The sequence below is a fragment of the Triticum aestivum genome, chromosome 5A (genome assembly GCF_018294505.1).
Source record: "Triticum aestivum cultivar Chinese Spring chromosome 5A, IWGSC CS RefSeq v2.1, whole genome shotgun sequence".
Classification (NCBI taxonomy): domain Eukaryota; kingdom Viridiplantae; phylum Streptophyta; class Magnoliopsida; order Poales; family Poaceae; genus Triticum; species Triticum aestivum.
In genome coordinates, this window is record NC_057806.1 from 318,194,594 (window position 1) to 318,207,881 (window position 13,288).

The window sequence follows — 13,288 nt, forward strand, 5'->3', positions numbered from 1 at the left end:
GCTCTCCACTCGGTAGGATTTTAGAAACTTAGGCGACTACGGAACTGCAGCTAAGCCCCCGAGTGGGAGGATTGCTCTCCACTCGGTAGGATTTTTAAAAACTAAGGCGAGTACGGGACTGCAGCTAAGCCCCCGAGTGGGAGGATTGCTCTCCACTCGGTAAGATTTTAGAAACTTAGGCGAGTATGGGACTGCGGCTAAGCCCCCGAGTGGGAGGATTTCTCTCCACCCGGTAGGATTTTTTAAAAACTTAGGTGAATCAGGTTCGCGGCTAAGCTCCCGAGTGAGAGGATTGCTCACCACTCGGAGAAGTTTTGAAACTTAGGCGAATCAGGTTCGCGGCTAAGCCACCCACTGGGGGATTTGAACATACAACTTGACAGGATAAAACTATTAAAGTACTACAAAAATCTTGTCTTTGATAAGCAAACTGAACGATTCTTATTACAACTCGTCGACTCGAGTGTTTATGTGTAAAAATGGCGGAGAGGATCCACGTTCCAAGCGTGTGGCTCGTCTTTCTTGTGTTCTACATTGTAAAGGTGATATGCTCCGTTGTGGAGTACCTTGGTGATGATCATGGGACCTTCCCAAGCAGGAGCAAGCTTGTGAGGGCATTGCTGATCCACTCGGAGCACCAGGTCTCCTTCCTGAAATGCTCGACCTCTCACATTTCTGGCATGGAATCAACGGAGGTCTTGCTGATAAATGGTCGACCGGATCAAGGCCATCTCTCTTTCTTCTTCTAGAAGGTCAACAGCGTCTTGCCGAGCTTGTTCTGCTTCAGCTTCTGAGAAAAGTTCCACTCGGGGTGCGTTGTGAAGCAAATCACTTGGTAGCACGGCTTCATCCCCATAGACCATGAAGAAGGGAGTTTGTCCAGTCGACCGATTTGGTGTTGTTCTCAACCCCCAAAGTACTGATGGTAACTCATCTACCCAAGCACATGCTGCATGCTTGAGGTCGCGCATCAACCGGGGTTTCAGCCCTTGGAGGATCAAACCATTTGCTCTCTCTGCCTGCCCATTCGACTTCGGATGCGCAACAGACACGTAGTCGACCCGAGTTCGTTGGGAGGCGCAGAATGCTCTGGACTCATTAGAATCAAAGTTGGAGCCATTATCTATGATAATAATGTGAGGGACTCCATATCTGAATGCCAGCTCTCTGATGTAACTGATGGCGGTGCTTGAATCGAGACTCTTGATAGGCTTGGCTTCGATCCATTTAGTGAACTTGTCGACTGCTACAAGCAAATGAGTGAAACCACTTCTGCCGGTCCTTAGGGGCCCGACCATATCCAATCCCCAAACAGCAAACGGCCAGAGTAGTGGAATGGTCTTCAAGGCTAATGCAGGTTTGTGGGACATGTTGGAGTAGAACTGGCAGCCCCCACACTTGTCAACTATTTCCTTTGCCATTTCATTTGCACGCGGCCAGTAAAAACCCACTCGGTATGCTTTGGCCATGATTGTCCGAGAGGACGCATGGTGACCACAGGTCCCCGAGTGGATATCATTGAGAACCATTCGACCTTCTTCTGGTGTGATGCATCGCTGAGCAACTCCAATAACACTCTCTCTGTAGAGTCGTCCACCTATCACGGTGAAATCTTTGGATCGTCGGATTATTTGACAGGCCTCATCCTCATCTTCTGGGAGGTCTTTTCTGAGTAGGTACGCAATATATGGCACCGTCCAATCAGGGGTGATGACCAAAACCTCCATGACCAAGTCGACCACGGCTGGGATTTCAACTTCAGTTGGATCAGTGAAACTTTTTGGTTGTGGGGGATCTTTTGTGAAAGGATCCTCTTGAACCGACGGAGTGTGGAGATGCTCCAAGAACACATTGCTGGGAATAGGCTCGCACCTGGAGCCTATCTTCACCAGATCATCAGCTGCTTGATTCTTGACTCGGGGTATGTGGTGGATCTCTAATCCCTCAAACTTCTTTTCCAACTTCCTCATTGCATTGCAATAGCCAGTCATAGCTGGGCTCCTAATATCCCATTCCTTCATCACTTCATTGACCACTAAATCTGAGTCGCTGTAAACCATTAGGCGACGGACGCCGAGTGAAATGGCCATACGCAACCCGTACAGAAGTGCCTCATATATAGCTTCATTGTTGGAGGAATCAAAGTGAATCTAGAGAACATAACTGAGTTTGTCGCCTCGCGAGGATACCAGGACTACCCCAGCACCATAACCATTCAGCATCTTGGACCCATCAAAGAACATAGTCCAATGTTCCGAGTGAATTTGAGTCGGTTGTTGCTGCTCACTCCACTCGGCGAGCAAATCTGCTATTGCTTGGGACTTGATTGCTTTCTTTGCCTCAAACTTGATATCCAACGGAAGGAGTTCAATCGCCCACTTCGCCACTCGACCAGTTGCGTCTTTGTTGTTCAGAATTTCTGACAATGGAGCATCACCAACGACTGAACCGAATGATCCGAGAAGTAATGTGCAACTTTCTTTGTATTCAAATAAATTCCATAAACAAGCTTCTGATAATGCGGATATCTCTGCTTGGACGGAGTTAAGACTTCAGAAATATAATACACTGGGCACTGAACTTTGTAGGCTTTGTCTTCTTCTTCCCGCTTGACCGTGAGCACCGTACTGACAACTTGTCCAGTGGCTGCGATATAAAGTATTAAAGGCTCTTTGCTGATTGGGGCAGCAAGCACCGGTTGGGTGGAAAGCACGGCTTTGAGCTCTGCAAACGCTGCATCAGCTTTAGGAGTCCACTCGAACTTGTCAGATTTCTTCATCAGTCGGTAAAGAGGCAATGCCTTCTTACCGAGACGAGAAATGAATCAGCACAATGCAGCCAAGCAACCAGTAAGCTTCCGAACATCATGCACACGCACATGGCGTTTCATTTGGAGGATTGCACCAACTTTCTCTGGGTTTGCATCGATTCCTCGTTCGGAAACAAGAAAACCAGGTAACTTTCCTCCTGAGACTCCAAATGTGCACTTTGACGGATTAAGCTTGATATCATACCCTCTCACATTGGCAAAGGTTTCAGTGAGGTCAGTCAATAGGTCGGAAACTTTACGTGACTTGACCACGATGTCATCCATGTATGCTTCCACATTCCGACTGATTTGAGTGAGCAAGCACTTCTGAATCATGCGCATGAATGTGGCACCGGTATTCTTGAGACCAAAGGGCATGGTAACATAGAAAAAGCGCCCGAATGGGGTGATAAAAGCTTTTTTTATTTCGTCAGGTCCATATAGTCGGATCTGATGGTACATGGAATAAGCATCCAAAAAGGACAAACGCTCACATTCTGTAGTCGAATCAACAATTTGACTGATGCGGGGCAGAGGGAAATGATCTTTCATACAGGCCCGACTGATATGCTTGAAGTCGATGCACATGCGAAGTGAATCGTCTTTCTTGGGGACCATGACAACATTGGCGAGCCACTCGGAGTGGTATATCTCGCGGATGAACTCAGCTGCCATAAGCCGAGCCACCTCTTCACCAATTTCCTTCCTCTTCTCCACGGCGGACCGATGGAGATGCTCTTTGACAGGTTTCGCTTTTGGGTCGAGTCGCAAATGGTGCTCAGCCAGTCCTTTGGGTACACCTGACATGTCAGAAGGCTTCCATGCAAAGATGTCCCAGTTCTCACGGAGGAACTGGATGAGCGCTTCTTCCTATTTGCTGTCGAGTGTTGTTGAGATATGAGTCGGAGCAGCATTAGGATCAGTCGGGTGAATATGAACTTGCTTTGTTTCACCAGATGACTGAAATGCAGATTCTGAAGCAAGCTTCTTGGCACATAGAGAATCACTTGGATCTGTGTTCTTCTGGTACTCTTGCATTTCCACCGCTGTCATCTGTTCATCGGCAATCTTTGAGCCCTTCTGGAAACACTCTTCCGCTCTTTGCCGATTACCAGTGATCATGATCACACCTTTGGGACCAGGCATCTTCAGCTTGAGGTATACGTAACATGGTCGAGCCATAAAGCGGGCATATGCATGTCTGCCCAAAATAGCATGATAAGCACTGTGAAAATCCACAACTTCAAATGTCAACTTTTCTTTGCGTAATTCTTCGAATCACCGAAAACCACGTCAAGAGTGATATGGCCGAGTGAATCAGCTTTCTTCCCAGGGATAACACCGTGGAAGCGCATATTGCTTTCACTGAGCTTGGACATTGGGATGCCCATCTCTCGGAGAGTTTCAGCATACAAAATGTTCAGGCCACTACCACCATCCATCAGGAGTTTGGTCAACTGGGTGCCCCCAATGACTGGGTCGACCACCAATGCTTGCCGCCCTGGGGTAGCAACGCGTGCCGGGTGGTCAGATTGGTCGAATGTAATGGGAGTCTTAGACCACTTCAAATACGTTGGCGTTTCTGGGGCAACCATGTTTACTTCTCTGTTGATGATTTTTAGTCGACTTTTGCTTTCAACGTCAGCAAAAATCACCAAAGTGGCATTGATGTTGGGGAAACCATCGTCCTCCTGTTTGTCTTCATCCTTATCAGCTTCCTTCTCTCTCTCACTTGGCTGGCCCTCTCAGAACTGCTGGATAAGGAGTCGACACTGTCGAGTGGTATGCTTGGGATAAATCAGGTTCCCCTCTTCATCCTTCTTGGTGTGTATATGGCATGGCAAATCTAACACATCATTTCTTGTTGAGTCTTTCACCTTTTGGGGACCCATGGCCCTTTAGGTTTTCCTTAGAATTTTCCCTGGGTCACCACTGCGGTTTCCCCAGGAGCGGCGGGTTCGGCTTTGCGCTTCTGTTTCCGATTGGAATTACCTTCTCCGGTGTCTTGGGCGACTGGTTTGTTTTTGCCACTGCGGAGTCGGTCTTCTTCCTCACCATTAGCATACCGAGTGGCTATTTCCATCATTCGGGTCAAAGTCATATCTCCTGTCCGATCGAATTTCAGGTTAAGCTCTCTATATCGAATGCCCTCCTTGAAGGCGCAAACTGCTTGGTGTGGTGACATGTTTTCCACTGTGTGATGCAAAGTGGTCCACCTCTGGATGTAATCCCTCAAAGTTTCATTCGGTTTCTGTACACAATGTTGCAATTCAGTCAGCCCTGCAGGATGCTTGCAGGTGCCCTCAAACGCCCTAACAAACACTCGGGCCAACTCTTCCCAACTGAATATACTACCAAGAGCCAACTGATTCAACCAAGCCCTGGCTGACCCTTCCAGCATCAGAGGAAGATGTTTCATGGCTACATCATCATTACCGCCACCAATCTCTACAGCCACTCGGTAGTCCTCTAGCCAAGTGTCAGGTTTGGATTCACCAGTGAACTTACTTACCCTAGTCGCCAACCTGAAGTTGGGAGGGATTTCCGCAGCCCTGATGGCACTGCTGAAACATTCAGGCCCAGATACATGCACTCGGCTACTTGTTGGAAGATCTATGTCATGTCCTTCTCTGTGAGCTCTGTTCCGGTCGACCCGACCTTGTACCAAAATTGACCTTGCATCAAATCCGGGCTCTCTGGGGACGACTGGAAGTCTTCACTCGTCACCATATGGATGTTTGTCATCAGGTCACCGGGGTGCATACGATCCGCCCCTCGGAGGGGGCGTGGGCACTCGACGACGGTCTTCATGGCCAAAGCGATGATCATATTGCTCGTGGTTCTGACCGATGTACTGCTCTTGATGGTGCCCTCGGCCCTCACACCACAGAGGCGATCTTGGGCTGTGGGCCGATTGGATGGTGTCCGCCACCACAGACCTGCTATGGATCTTGTTGCGTGACTGGGAAACCGCGGTGTTTTGCTCTCCTGCTGCCCGAAGCAGCGCTTGAATCTGCATCGAACCCCTTCCAACCTCTGATTGGGATGGCTGGATCGACTCTCCTATGCGGGCCGTAGCAGTAAGATTTTGAATCAGAGTGCGGTATACCTGAGGTTCGGGTGGGAACAACTACCGCTATCGTTGACTGGATTCAGGAATCAGTCGTCGAGCGCGTACGTTGAGTGAATGCTGAAGGTTCTCCAGTCGCGCGCGCTCAGCCAACGTGGCCAGGCGCACAGCCTCCAAGGCCCGAGCCTCAAAGGTTTCCCCGACGATGGGAGTGTGAAGTGCCTATGTATTGCGACAATGCAGCTCCTCCCTCTGCTGCGAAGTAAGGGCTTGGGGAGGATATTATTCGTGAACATGCGATGGATCACCACCATCGTCGCCGCCGTCACTGTCGAAACCAGGTGGGCTGTGCGGCGTGTCGACCATCAGGACTTCTGCTGCAGGGTCGCTAGTGTCACACTCGGACAGTGTCTCGACGGAGCTAGCCAACAGATCGACCATCCCGTAGAGAGATTCGTCGGGCTCGATTGCCGCGACTTGAGGGGTAGCTAACTGACGAGCCACCTCATGCTTTAACCACCGCTGAAGCCGTGATTGACCGGATCGCTTGCGGCGACGAGTAGTAGGGAGCGAAGACGTTGCGGGAGCCGACCGATATTGGGTCAACGGTTGCCGCAGAAGGACGTCGCGGAGACACACCCGAAAGTGGGTCGCCCTGCAGACGGGGAGCGCCTCGACGTCGAGGGGAGCCTCTTGAAGCCAGGCAGAGTTGTCGACGATGAAAATGAGCGCGCCGAGGTGGATCTCGCGGCCCTCCGCCAAACCACCGCCAAAACCATGAGGACGGGGATCGGAAAAACTGCAACCTCGCCGGAAGTCGCTAAGACACCTGCCCCGTGGTGGGCGCCAACTGTCGTGGTTCTAAGTCTGGCAGTAGATTAGGGGGTACGTAGGAGGAGGCAAGATCCTAGCTACGATGAGGTTGTGCACGCAAGATTTACGCGTTCAGGCCCTTCTCGGAGGAAGTAAAAGCCCTACATCTCGGTGCCCAGAGGCGGTCGACTAGATTATGCGTGAAATTACAGGGGGTGCGATCCCTTGTCTCAGTGGAGGGGGTGGCTTATATAGAGTGCACCAGGACCCCAGCCAGCCCACACTACAAGGAGTTCAATGTACATTAAGGTGTCACGTTACTGGTAACGCTAGCAATAAATACATATAAATGATCATTAACGCTAGGGAGTGAATGCCTGACCGTTGCCATCCTGAGTGACTTTAGATCTTCTGTACTCCGAGTGGTTTCTTGTACGGTCGAATGATGATATACTGGTCGAATGGAATTGGGCTATCCGAGTGGAGTTGTTGGTCGAGTGGGTTGCACTCTGAGGTGATTCCAGTTGGTGGATGCTGCTGTGCTTTGAATGCCGTTGATCTTAGGGTAGTGTCCTTGGGAAGGGCGTCTAGGTCAGGCCTATTACCCTACCCTAGGTACATGTCATCGTCAGTAGGCACACCCTGATGTCTTGTGGGACCCTCATGGATCTGTATGACCTAATTCCAGTGGTATAAATTCCCAAATATTGCAAAACCCCCAAAAGCACCAATGAAACATCTTTTTCGCCACCGCAAGTCTCTGTTCTTCCACCATCCCATCTGGAGACCCTCATTGATACCGAGGGCTTCTACATCAACCTTGCTGCACCTCCGATGATTTGTGAATAGTTCCCACAGGACCTATGGGTCCATAGTGATTAACTACATGGCTTTCTCTCTCATTTTCAATACAATGTTCTCCTTGGAATTCTATTCAATTAATCTTCTTTTGCGGTGTGTTTGTTGGGATCTGATGAATTATGGGTTTATGATCAGATTATTCATTGAAACTAATTGAGTCTTTTCTGAACTTTATTATGTGTGATTGTTATAGCTTTATATTTCTATCCGATCTATCTGTTTGATTTGGCCAACTAGATTGATTTCTCTTTAGCGGGAGAGGTGCTTTGTAGTAGGTTCAATCTTGCGGTCTCCCCACTTTGTGATAGGAGGGGTACTGAGGCATGTATTTGTATTGTTGCTACTAAGGGTAAAACGATGGGGTTTAATCATATTTCTTGGTTTTATTCTGTCTACATTATGTCATCATACTTGATGCATTACTCTGTTTGTCATGAACTTAATACCTAGAGAGGCAATCATAGAAGCGCTCTCGAATTGGAGTAATAGTAGTAATAGTATTAAGCGTCAGTAAGTTTAATGGTCTACTTGTCACAGACGTAATGCCTATGTATTGATCATGTCGTGAATAACATCATAACTATGTGCCTTTCTATCAATTGCCCAACAGTAATTTGTGTACCCACCGTATGCTATGTTCTTGAGAGAGATGCCTCTAGTGAAAACTATGGCCCCTGGGTCTATTTAAATCATATTACTAAAACCCTAAACACCCTTGCTAAAATTTATTTACTTTTATTTTACTTTGCAATTTATATATCTCCTACTATCAGAGTTGATACTTGCAATTAACGAGTACAAGGGGATTGACAACCCTCTTGCCTACATTGGCTACAAGTATTTGCTCTTGTGTGTGTAGGTACCGCTAAAGGTCGTTTGCATGGATCTCCTATTGGTTCGATAACCTTGGTTCTCTACTAAGGTAAATACTATCTACTACTATCTTGCTTCTCCCTTCCTCTTCGGGGAAAAACCCTGTCGGAATCGGGGCTCCCGGGACTCAAGGAAGGTTCAAACTCTGGGGTGCGCGCGTAGAACCTTGCTAAGCCCTAGCTTGCTACTCACTACCTCACTGTCGGTGTCAAATCCGACCGATCTCGGGTAGGGGGTCCCGAACTATGCGTCTGAGGATTGAGGGTAACAGGGGACAAGTGGGACACAATGTTTACCAGGTTTGAGCCCTCTTAATGGAGGTAAAACCCTATGTCCTGCTTGATTGTATTTGATGAGTATTGGGGTTACAAGAGTTGATCTACCTCGAGATCGTAAGGGCTAAACCCTATATGTCTAGCCTATGAGAGTTATGATAGCCTCTACGGACTAAACCCCCCGGTTTATATACACACCGGAGGGGCCTAGGGTTGTACAGAGTCGGTTTGTGGGGGAAGGAAATAACATATCCGAACACCAATCTTGCTGTCCACGCATAGGGGAATCCTACCCAGACACAGGGGAAAGTCTTCTGCTTGTATCTTCACGGCCCATCAGTCCGGCCCATACCAAATAGCCATGACATCCAAGGACCCCCTAATCTAGGACTCCCTTAGTAGCCCCTAAACCAGTCTTTGACGATGATGTGTTCACCACGCGGATTGTCTTCGGCATTGCAAGGCTGGTTCCTCCTCCTAAAATTCTTTGCAACAATTGCCTGAACAAAGGAACAATATCCGGCTCTGCATAACTGTTACAACCCTTAGCGACGAAGGCTAGATATCTAGATAAAACAATGTCTTTTTACTGACAACTTTTTTGGAAAAACGTCACATCTGGCCTCTTAACATTTCGAACCGTTTTCACGCCTCCTGCTTCGCATTTTGAGGCACAACCTCCATTGGCACGTCCTGTCAAAATAGAGATCGTGCCCGCCCATTACGGGATCCTAATCAATATGGTTTTGGGTAATCCAACTGTGCCATTCGCACGATCCCCTTGGGAACAGGCGAGTTTTAAGGCTTGAGGGGGGAGGGCATTTGGTATTCACCACCGATATAATAAGGTAAAGACTCCTCTTTTTTTCCCACGCCTTCTCCCTTCTCCAGCCTTCCCCTCTTCTGAGCTCCGACGCCCAAAAATCTCAATCTTTCCCACCGCCACCAACCTCTCTGGCTATGTCTGGATCTGGTTCAAAGGGAAACTAGGAGACCTCCTCCATCACCGAGAAGGACGTCAAGGAGCTCCGGGAGGCGGGATATCTATCCACGGATATCGCGCACAGGCTTCCTGCGAAGGATCAAGTCGTCCCCACTCCGGAGCCTGGTGAAAGGGTTGTATTCATTCCTCACTTCCTCCGAGGACTAGGGTTTCCCCTTCATCGTCCGGGGCCTCATGTTCTACTATAGGCTAGATTTCCATGATCTATCCCCAAATTCTTTCCTCCATATATCGGCATTCATCGTCGTGTGTGAGGTGCTACTCCGCATCCCCCCACACTTCGGCCTATGGCTCAAGGTCTTCAATCTGAAGCTGAAGGTGGTCTACGGGCAGCATGCGGACTGCGGCGGCGCCATGGTGAGCAAGCTCCCCAACGCCATCTGGCCAAAGGGGGCCTTTGTGGAGACCGTCAAGGTATGGCAGCAGGAGTGGTTTTATGTCACTGAACCTCGCAACGCTAAGTGGGCGGCCACTCCCGAGTTCAGATCCGGACCCCCTACGAGGCTTACCTCGTGGACCGCAAAGGGCCTGGACAGGGGATCCATAGCGGAGGTGCAGATGCTGAAAATGCATCACCAATATGATAAGCAAGAATACCGGTCTCACAAACATGATCCAGGTGATGCTTTTCCGCCGCACTCTCCCCTGCCAACTCCGGGCCTCTGACATGTGAGAGTTCAATCCGGAGGGGCCACAGAACTTGAAGCGCTTTTTTGGCACCACGCACGAAGACACCTGGAAGCAGCGCTTTAAGGCCCAAAAAACGTGGCCGAACAAGACCGAGGACATCGGACTCGACATTGAGTATCCGGCCTCAGAGGTAAACATATCCTTTCCGAAGAAGTATCCAGTCAGTATTTTGAACATTACCTAAGTTATATTGCCAGTCTTTTGTGCAGGGTTGGACAACAAAGGCGGAGCGGATCAACTGTCCGGCTCCGCTGCCTGAAGACCCAACCACACCCCAGCAGACGGAGATGCTGGTCCCGGTGCCGTATCAGGCGCCGGAGAAGAAGGCCAAGAAGAAGAAGGGCAAGGAGACCAAGAGCGGTCCCCACCATAAGGGTCCTTCAAATGATGTGTCCGAAGAGACCAAGGCCCCCTCCTCCCATGAGGGAGACGACGAAGAGGAAGAGGAGGAGGAGGTGGAAAGCGACTCCCCCCTCAAGGAGAGGAAGAAGAAGAGGGCGGCCTCCGAACACCCGAAGGGGGAGGCGCCCAAGAGGGGAAAATTATCCTCCAGGATAGTTCGGACTCAGATGCCGAACTGTTCTCCAAAAAACCTGCCAGGGCAAAGCCCCTGGCTGAAACGTAAGTATCCGAACACTTACTGTTGTGCATCATACTTCCTGATTTCATTATATAAGTTATCATGTTGTGCATCTTTCAGCCCTCCCTGCGACCTCCCGAACACTTCGCTATCGGAGGGGAGTTCGCTGCCACCTAAGATGGCCGAGAGCGAGACGCCGCCACGAGCGGGGATGATACCGAGGTGTTATCTCGAAGGACCTCTCCCGGCCGCAGAGGGGTAGGCGAGGTTGTCGAGAAGGCGCCCGAGGATAAAGCCTTGGTCGCCGCAGACATAGGGGGGGTCACCCCTATGGCAACTGACGGTGGGGACTATCAGCAATCCGAGCCCCTGCCGGACACTCTCCTAGAGACCAATGTGGCTCCAGGATCGAGTGAGTAGCCCCCTTCGAAGGAGGGGGAGCATCGGCTCCATCGGCAACCTCCACTAATCCGGAGGTGCCAAACACTCTAGTGGAAGCACTGCAACGTGCTTCCATCGTGGAGGAGCACCGCACCCTGATGGGTGCGGTAGTAGAGAAGGTTCAGTCCACCAAGAGTGGACTGAACGAAGCTTTTACCAGCCTACTGACAGGTTTCGAGGTATGCGACATAATGCTCTAGATGCTTTTTCCATATAGAGTATACCTGCACATGGAAAGTAGCCCCTGAGACTCTACCTGGTTTTGAGAAAAAACGGACAGAGGATCACATGGTATTCGGAAGAGCTAACATATTTGCCTATTTTGTAACAGGCTCCCCTGTTGGCGGCAATCGCCCAGGCCGCTGATGTTTTCGAACTCAATTGGAAACTGAAGTTGGCCGATGATGAAATCGACCGCGTTAACAAGCGATTCGATGAGACCCATGTGTAGTTAGAAGTTTTGGTTGTATATCGTAAGTGATAGCTATTCAGAGATGAACTCATGTAATGCTTTTGTTTATAGGCATAGTGAGTGCAGCTGAGGTTGAGACCCTCAAAGGCGCCCTTGCCCAAGTCCAAAAAGAGGTGAAGACAAACAAGGCAGCCGCTAACAAAGCGGCTGTGGAGCTGAAGACCGAACATGCCGCCCGCCAACAACACGAAGCTCGGGTGGCTGAGGTCGAGCAAGAGATAAAGGACGCCATCCTCAAGTGCGAGAGTTTGGAGGAGAAGGCTTTGACTCAATCGTCAAAATTAGCCAAAGCTCTTCAAGATGCTAAGGCGGCACGGGTCGAGTCCCGAAGTGCTCGCAAGGAGATCCACCAGGCGAAGCAGATAGCGGTTAGTAATGCCTTTCTCTTACAGAGTATTTTTGGAGGTCAGCGGTATGCGTTACTCACACGGCTGTGGAGTTCTCTAGACGCGTTTGCGGATCTTCCGAGGAGTGCCGCTGATGCCGCATAGTTCTTCCGAGCCCAGGAGGGGAACTCGACTGAGAAGCTGTTCTGGTCGCAGTTCCTTGCGCCGGAGCATCCGACACCTCTGAACGACTAGATGAAGCAGCTGATGGAGCTGCATAGGATGGCCAGCTTGGCCATGAAGGATTTAATAGTATGATTTTGGCCAGCCGAACCAATTCCTAGCAGCTACTTTGGTTTGGTGAGGCGACTCGTCGATGCGCTACCTCGAGTTGAAGCTGTGAAGCGCTCGGCGTGCATAGAGGGTGCTCGGATGTCCTTCACCCATGTCAAGATGCATTGGGCGAAGATGAAGGCCACTGATGTGGTGATCATAGGCCCTCTCGAAGGCAAGGACCATCGCAAGCCAGAGAGATACTTTGAAGATGTCCTGGAGGGTGCCCGAATAGTAGAGGGCCAATGCTCAAAGGACGTTATATTTGAGTAGATGTATCCGAGTTGTAAAACATGTGTTGTGAACCCAGGCTTGTAATATATTCATGCCTTTGATCTTAAGTTATTTTTCTCCTGCGCGGCCGTTTAATTCTGCAAGTTTGCCAGTCGTCGGCCTCAGCCCTCGTATAAATACTACAGGGGGTGTTCGGCATGGCACGTTTACCACACTTTATCCAACATCGTGGTCTCTGAAGGAGGTGTACACGAGGCGAGCTAGGCAGTCGAACTATGCGGGTTTATTACTTTCACTTAGCCATAGGAGTTTGATGATGGGGCTGACTATTAGCCCCTTGTACGTGTGCGACAATCCGTACTAAGGTGCCGTTTCTACGCGGCTGGGTGAAGACCAGCCCCTCGTATAACACGGAATAAATCACCAATGATTTGTAGTATAAGACAAAGTCGTTGAATCACTGACCAGCTCTCGCCTTATCATGACAGTCAGTTTTTGGCCTTCTCTA